Source organism: Physeter macrocephalus, chromosome 1 (genome assembly GCF_002837175.3).
Source record: "Physeter macrocephalus isolate SW-GA chromosome 1, ASM283717v5, whole genome shotgun sequence".
Classification (NCBI taxonomy): domain Eukaryota; kingdom Metazoa; phylum Chordata; class Mammalia; order Artiodactyla; family Physeteridae; genus Physeter; species Physeter macrocephalus.
This window is the reverse complement of record NC_041214.2, coordinates 31285393-31293631: the sequence shown is the minus strand read 5'-3', so window position 1 is coordinate 31293631 and position 8239 is coordinate 31285393. Positions and strand designations below refer to the sequence as shown.

General features: G+C 44.5%; 1 protein-coding gene across 3 annotated transcripts in view; it reads left to right on the top strand.

The window, feature by feature from the left end:
- The first annotated feature begins 4117 nt into the window (after nt 1–4117).
- SLC35G2 (solute carrier family 35 member G2) overlaps nt 4118–8239 on the top strand; it is a 34608-nt gene continuing 30486 nt past the window's right edge. Inside the window, exon 1 of one of the 3 annotated variants that reach the window (XM_007121891.2) lies at nt 4118–4394. The gene's annotated coding sequence lies outside the window, so the exon portion shown is untranslated. Of the gene's footprint in view, nt 4395–4451; nt 4468–4532; nt 4685–8239 lie in introns of those variants that run through there. The other 2 variants (XM_028489468.2, XM_028489467.2) reach the window with 2 other exon arrangements.

Here is an 8239-nt window from a genome sequence, read left to right as displayed (position 1 = left end):
AATAGAAGATCTTTCAACACTGCATTCGCATTTCCTTATGGTCTCTGAAGCTGAATGAACAGCTACTCTCCTTATACAGAATTCTCTTCAGACATGATCTCCATACAGACTTTTTACTCATTTTACTTATCTAGAGGGATTTACTTTTGGGCCCCTGTAATCATAATAGCAAACATTAATTTAGTGCTTACTGGGTGCCCAACACTGTCCTAAACCCTTTACATGTATTAGTTAATTTAATCCTCATAACAGCCCTGTATAGTAGGTTATTATTGTCCCATTTCTGATAAGGAATCTGAAGCTCAGAACTCATAATTGGTGAAGTGAGCAAATGTGGTAATAGAGTAGTAAATGATAATGAAGAAAGAATTGATTGGGGGAAAATAGGTAACTGTGCTTATTGTTGGTGCCCTTTGTTTTGTACACAATTTGAAGACTAAGGCAAGTGCTTGAATTTTGAGACAGCAAGTTGCCTCACTTATTTCAAGATTTGTGTTTCAAGATTTGTGGTGTGGCAGGTATTTGAGGTTGATAAAAGTCTGAATGTTACTAAAATGGGGTGTTACTGTGTGCCTCGCTGTGTGGATATACAAACCAATTCTTAGTTGTTTGGCCCAGAGTGCTACAAGAACTGAGCTTTGTGTCTAACTGCAAGAGTGAAGTGGTGGTGGTGCTGATGGGGGAAACACGTATTTTCACAATGGTAATCAGGAACTCTAGTAACTTCTTCAGGCTTTGAGGAATTTGAATCATTTTCTGGGATCAGAAAACAGGCCTCTTAAATAAAGGCTGTATGTATATGGAAACTCAAAACAAAATATATTTTAAAAATCTTTTCTGGCACCTCTTTCTGTAGGAACAGCAAAATATTTCACTTTATTTTTTAGGTTGAAAGAATTTCAGCTGCCTTGCTCTCCATGTCAGCATGATGTCATTTTCAAAAGAAACACTAGTCTAGTATTAAAAAATTGAAAAGCAGTATAAATCTTAACTGAAGTTTCTTTGAGAGGTAGCTATAACAGACATGTTCTTTTTTCATCTTCCCATCACTTTTTTTTCTTGTGTATCCTTTTGGAGATATTCTGTCTGGATATGTATATTTGTATGTCCCTATACATTTCTATGTTTCTACCTGCCTATTGGTCTGTCTGTTTGTCCATTTCTCACTCTCTAGTCCCCCTCTTACACAAACAGCAACTTACATTACACACTGGTCTGTACTTGTTTTTTGTTGTTGTTGTTTGTTTGTGTATGTCCTATCTTAACAGTATATTCTTAGAAATTGTTTCATATTGTTATCACAGTTTGTGACACCCAAATTTGCCCATCACTTTATGGGTTTTTTTCTGATAATAGAACTTTGAGTTTTCTTTGGAGAATGACTCCTCCCCCATTCTTGGTCCCCAGACTAAAGCATATGGTTGGGTATATGATCCAGAATTTGCTAATGAGACATAATAAGATTTTATTGGAACTACTTGGAAATATGTGCTTTGTTTCTACTGGAATGATTAGCTATACGGATGATATAGTTTCAACACTGGGGAAAGGTGGGGAGGTGGGGAAAAATCACTACATGAGAATAAACTCTTTGAAGTCCACAGAGAGAGAAGGAGTGACCATATCCTGATGACATTGTTTGCACCCTGGATCCAGCCATACCTGAAGCTATCTATTTATAGATTTTTTTCAGTTAAATCATTTTGCGTTTTTGACAAAGGTCAGAAAAAGTCCTCAATATTATAGCACAAAAGAAGAATTCCACTTATTACACATAACAAAACATCTAAAAATCCTTCTTCCTGTTTCTCAGTGTCTCTCAGTATCATTCAGAATGGCAACTGTGCTAAATTCCTAGTCTCAAACCTCTCAAATTGAGATCACTCTACATCTTCATTTTTCTCACGCCCATCCTCAAAACTTTTCTGGCTTTCTTCCTCCCCCACTTCTTCCAAGAGAAACATAAAATCTAGCTGAGCTTTGTGTATGAGTCTAGCCTTCTGAGGCTCCTTTTGCTTCTGTTCCTCTACTCCTTACCTAGATCAGCACAATTAATGCCCAGGTTGCTTTCTGAACAACAAAGGATCCTTCCTCTTCAAAACGATGAAAGGCCAGATACTTGTTAATTTTCTGTTCTGGTCTCATTTGTATTCAGTACAAATAGGGGAGATATTAATTCTGTTTGCAAGCAGCTACTCCTGGGGTTACCTTTGGGTATGTCTTGCCAAGATAGTGCCTCGGTGTTTTGTTTTGTTTTTGTCTGTGTGCTTTTTGAAGGGGTGGGATGGGGAAAGAATTAAACTAGTTAAACCAGTTTGATCGTTTTTACAAGCCAGAGAGATGGTCAGGCCTTGGATTCAGACCCAGCTGACATGGAGTGCTACGGGCAATCGTTACTCACTCTATTGCCTTTTATTTCCTCCCTCTTTGGGAACATTCTTTGGGTTTTATACTGAAACAGCCGGAGACTCTCAGCAACAACTGCGTCACTCAGCAGCTCCTTCATAAACACATTTTTCAGACACTGTGCCCAAGACTCTTTTAAGTGTCCTAAGGATATCAACTCATTCAAAAGCAGCCCAGCTGCAGTTGGGAGAGCACCAGCGCTTGCTCCATAAAGATCAAGATTGTCTCTTCCCATCAAGAGGCACCCAAAAGTTCTATTGTACTGGACACTTAGATGACCCCCAGCCCTTTTGAGGAACACATTGATTCTGAGTAGTCTGAATCCCATTCTTGGGTCTATTCAAACTGTCTTTGATACCCTCAGGCTGGGGGACTTGGTGGGGAGATCACCTAGCATGATGGCTGCCTGGAGCCTGGGAGCTATCAAGATGACTCTGGGAGACATCTCACCTTTTAAAAGTCCCTTCTTTCTTTCTTTCTTGCTTCCTTCCAACATTTATTTATTTATTTATTTATTTGGCTGCATCAGGTCTTAGTTGTGGCACGAGGGATCTTTGTAGCAGCATGCAGGATCTTTAGTTGGGGCACGCGGGATCTTTAGTTGCAGCATGCAGGATATTTTAATTGCGCCATGCAGGCTCTTAGTTGCAGCATGCGGGATCTAGTTCCCTGACCAGGGCCCCCTGCACTGGGAGCATGGAGTCTTAACCACTGGACCACCAGGGAAGTCCCAAAAGTCCCATCTTTCTTTGACACATTTTTTTTTCTTATGAATCTTCCCAACCGCAGTGAAGTATTATAGTGTCCTGGAATGGTAGGAAAACGGTGGTAGGATAAAGATGGCATGGCACATCCAGGGGATAGTTGAGGATTTAAGGAAGAGACTATTTAAAAAGGTGTGGGCAGGGTTAAAGGAAACATCTGGGAGCCAGGCCTGCAGGGGCAAGGGCAGCAAGTGGTAAACAGAACTAAGAATGAACTGTAGGAGAGGGCCACAGGATTGGAGTAATGGCGTGCAGATAAAGAATGCAGCCACTGCCAATAGAATGGCCCTCTGAGAATGTAGGGGAGAGGTCCTGAATAACATCCTGCCCTGTGATCAACATTCTGCCCTGTGATGGACCTCCTGCACATGCCTCCCATTGGCCAAAACCAGGCAAAAGCCAGAGGACAGTTGATGTCGTCCATAAAAGTCAGCCCTGAGTCACAGAACAGGGTGGTGAGTGGATCTGGAAGGACAGAGGAAAAACCAGCAGTCACTTCCTATCTTTTCCTACAGCTAGCACCTTGGTTTAGGCCTCACCCTTTCTTGCCTGGCCTATGCTGATGGCCTTCCTGCCTGTCCTCGTGACCCTGTTTCCAAGAAGCTGTATTCATTCAGCACGGGACTGGGGTATATAGACCTCAGTCCAGGAACCAGATCTGCAGCGTCAAGACCCTTGCCCCAGAGACCTCATCGGTAAAACGCCAGGTGGAGTCGGGCATGCCCTAAGACCTTCCCAGACCACGATTTACTGATGCTAGACATATTTTAAATATCAAGGAATCGACTTGCGACTTTTAAACGCAAAGGGACAGGTGGAAATGGATTGAGGCTGCCTCCCTGCCCCCTTCCAGGAAACGATGTCACTCCGGCAGACCGGGTCTCTTGAAGGGCACAGGTTAAAGCGATCCCGGAAGGCACTTCCGCGGCGCCTGGGCCCTCCCACCGCGCGAGTAAGGGGCACAAATCCCCGGCGCTCTCCTTTGGTCTTCTACTTGGGTACCTGCCGGTGGGGAGCGAGGGGGAAAAGCGGAGAGCGCAGGCGCAGGGTTCGTGCCTGCCGCGCCGCTCTCCCTGACCAGCCAGGCGGCCTCAGCCGCCCCCGCCGCGGTTTTCCTGGCGAAGCGCGCGGCGGCCTCAGTGGGCTCAGAGCCTGGACTAGGCGCGCGGCAGCGGGCAGCCCCGGCCGGAGCACTGGGCGCGCCTTCCTCGCCGCGACACACAGGTAACCGGGCCCCGGCAGCCGGTCGGCAGCAGCGGACTGGGACCTTGACTCTGCCTGCCGGGCCACCCCACCCGTAAGGAGTGGGAGCGTACCCCGAACCCCACACGCTCGCTTTTAGCCGAGGCACCTAAGAGGCCGAGTCCTTCTTTTGGGGTTGGGCCGGGCCCTGAGCGAAGCGCCCCGCCCCCTGTACAAGCCTTTGCGGAGGCTCTGCTCGACGCCTGAGCGGCTGCGGGTTCCCCACTTCCCGGCACTGCTCTCTTGGAAAACCTGGACACGGGTTCGGTAGGGTCAGTATCCGCTGTGCGCCCCCGTTTCCTGCCACCGTCGCATGTATGTGTCCTTCCCCAGCCTCTCTGATAAAGGCCAGGAGCTACTGCTTTCCTTTCGCCCAGGAGCCCACCCAAACAAGGGAGAGTCCCTATGGCGCCATGGGATCGATTTCAAATACAAACTTTTAAGAATGCTGGATGGTTTTAGAAATAGGGCCGAGAATGAGTATTTGCCTTTACTGTGTTGTCTGTCTCTTCTGACTCTTGGACGCCAGTCTCTATGGGTTGAGATTTTCGCGGAGATTAAACGGTTTGGAGAAATCTTTCCCCAACGAAAGGCGAGGGCAAGGAGGAAGGGCCAGGCCGCGGCCGAATGTAGCGGGTGGAGGCGCAGAGCAAGTCTGCTCAGCCTTCCCCACCTCCGGGGAGGAAAACAGGACCCCTCCCTGACCCGGCTCTGGGCCGTAGAATTTCTACGCCTCGTGCGCCCGTTTGGCCTCTTTATAGAGAGAAGAGGATGGCAGGGTGGCGCGGGCCAGCAGGAAGGGCGAGTGGGAGCGCTGCGCGGACCTGCATCTCCCGCCAGGCTTTTGCCGGGCTTGGCGAGGAGCGGGATGGAAAGCTGGCGTCTCAGTGACGATCGCGGGCCCGGAGACAGTGACGCACTAGGCGGAGAGGCCTGGGGGCGCCTGAGGAAGGGGCGGTCTCCGCCGGCTTTATGGCTCGAAAGGACTCGACTGGGGTTGCCCGTGTCCGTGGTGCTGAAGTGCTTCAAGCTTCTTCGTCGGCTTACTTCCTGGGCGGCGGCCTGCCTTGCGGTTCTACTCCGCACCTTTGAGTAGCCGCTCTCCAAGGCAGGTGGCCAGAGTGGCGCCGGCTCCCTGGCTCGACACTGAAACCCTTTGCGGATGGGTTGATGCTGGTTTCCCGCAGATAACATGAAGGCAAATGTGGCTCGCCCGGGGGTGCAGATAAAGCATATGCATAACAGGTTTGATTTACCTACATGGGAGGACACAGGGTGAGCATAAACATGAACTCTCACGTATGCATATGCATAGCATATGTAGGATGCATGTATGTGTATATGCACACAAACATTACGCACATGTAAATACACTCATTGGTTTTCAGTGCCATCACACACTACAAGTCACACATTTTTCCCAGAGCTTCTTGTGTAATCCATCTTTATTTTTTGACACCTTTTTAGTGTTTCTGAACTGCGCAGAACCATTAACTTCCATAGTCATCTGTTCCCAAGTCACAGAACCTTGGGAACAGGTGAATTAAAGTGTTTGGTATTTTGCTGAGCAACGAAGTATTTACACATTTTAAAATTCCAGAACAAAGATCGTCTAGAAAGATGTAAAATTGATATTGATACAAAAAAGATGTCGCTAAAGGAAGTTTAAACAAAAAGAATTAATGAAAAATTTAATACAGAACAATAGCTAGCTAACGATCTTACGGAAAGTTATAATCTGAACAAAATATGACTAAGATGTATCATAATGCTGACAATTTCAAATATACTGGTGGGATATGGTTTGTGAACTCTGTAAAGATTACATATATACTTTTCAAAACATTGAATATCTGTGGTTTTTCTCTCACAAAAGGTATGCTCACTGTAAGAAATTTAGGTGACAGAGAAATACATAAAACCAGAGAAAACCATTGTAAATAGATTTTTTAAAAATTGAAGCATAGGGCTTCCCTGGTGGCGCAGTGGTTGAGAGCCCGCCTGCCGATGCAGGGGACACGGGTTCGTGCCCGGGTCCGGGAGGATCCCACATGCCGCGGAGCGGCTGGGCCCGTGAGCCATGGCGGCTGAGCCTGCGCGTCCGGGGCCTGTGCTCCGCAACGGGAGAGGCCACGACACTGAGAGGCCCTCGTAAAGCAAAAAAAAAAAAAAAAATTGAAGCATAGTTGATTTACCATATTGTGTTAGTTTCAGGAGTGCAGCAGAGTGATTCAGTTATACATATATGCATTATATTCTTTTTTTCTGATTCTTTTCCATTATAGTTTATTACAAGATATTGAATATAGTTCCCTGTGCTCTACAGTAAATCCTTGTTATTTATCTATTTTATATATGGTAGTGTGCATTTGTTAATCCCATACTCCAATTTATCCCCCCCTTCCCCTTTGGTAACCATAAATTTGTTTTCTAGGTCTGTGCGTCTGTTTCTGTTTTGTAATTAAGTTCATTTGTATTATTTTTTTAGATTCCACATGTAAATGATATCATATAATATTTGTCTTTGTCTGACTTACTTCACTTAGTATGATAATCTCTAGGTCCATCCATAGTGCTACAGATTACATTGTTTCATTCTTTTTATGGCTGAGTAATATTCCCTTGGGTATCTATCTATCTATCTATGCCTATATCTATATATCTCACATCTTCTTTATCCATTCATTTGTTGATGGACAGTTAGGTTGCTTCAATGTCTTGCCTATTGTAAATAGTGCCTCTATGAACACTGGGGTACATGTATCTTTTGGAATTAGAGCTTTCATTTTTTCTGGATATATGCCCAGGAGTGGGATTGCTGGATCATATGGTAACTCTATTTTTAGTTTTTTACGGAACCTCCATACTTTAACAGATTTTCTCTTAGATGAACACACATGCATTTTAAATGGACCAATCTTCTGTTGGTTGCATTTTCAATATATAATTTATCATTAATGTTTTTCAAACCAACACATATAACTCTAGGTCATCATCATTAAGTGTTGTATAATATTGCACTATGTGGGCAGAACATAATTTGTTTAAGCAATCTTATAATAATGAACATTTATTTATTTCCAATTTTTGCTGTTATTAGACAGTTCTGCAAATAATATCTCTGAACAAACATTTGTGCACTTATTTATGTTCTTTCTTTCTTTTTTTTTTTTAACATCTTTATTGGAGTATAACTGTTTTACAATAGTGTGTTAGTTTCTCCTTTACAACAAAGTGAATCAGTTATACATATATATATGTTCCCATATCTCTTCCCTCTTGCGTCTCCCTCCCTCCCACCCTCCCTATCCCACCCCTCTCATGGTCACAAAGCACAGAGGTGATCTCCCTGTGCTATGCGGCAGCTTCCCACTAGCTATCTAATTTACATTTGGTAGTGCATATATGTCCCTGCCACTCTCTCACTTCGTCACAGCTTACCCTTCCCCCTCCCCACGTCCTCAAGTCCATGCTCTAGTAGGTCTGTGTTTTATTCCCATCCTACCACTAATCTCTTCATGACATTTTTTTTTCTTAGATTCCATATATATGTGTTAGCATACGGTATTTGTTTTCCTCCTTCTGACTTACTTCACTGTGTATGACAGACTCCAGATCTATCCACCTCATTACAAATAACTCAGTTTCATTTCTTTTTATGGCTGAGTAATATTCCATTGTATATATGTGCCACATCTTCTTTATCCATTCATCTGTTGATGGACACTTAGGTTGCTTCCATGCCCTGGCTACCGTAAATAGAGCTGCAATGAACATTTTGGTACATGACTCTTTTTGAATTATGGTTTTCTCAGGGTATATGCCCA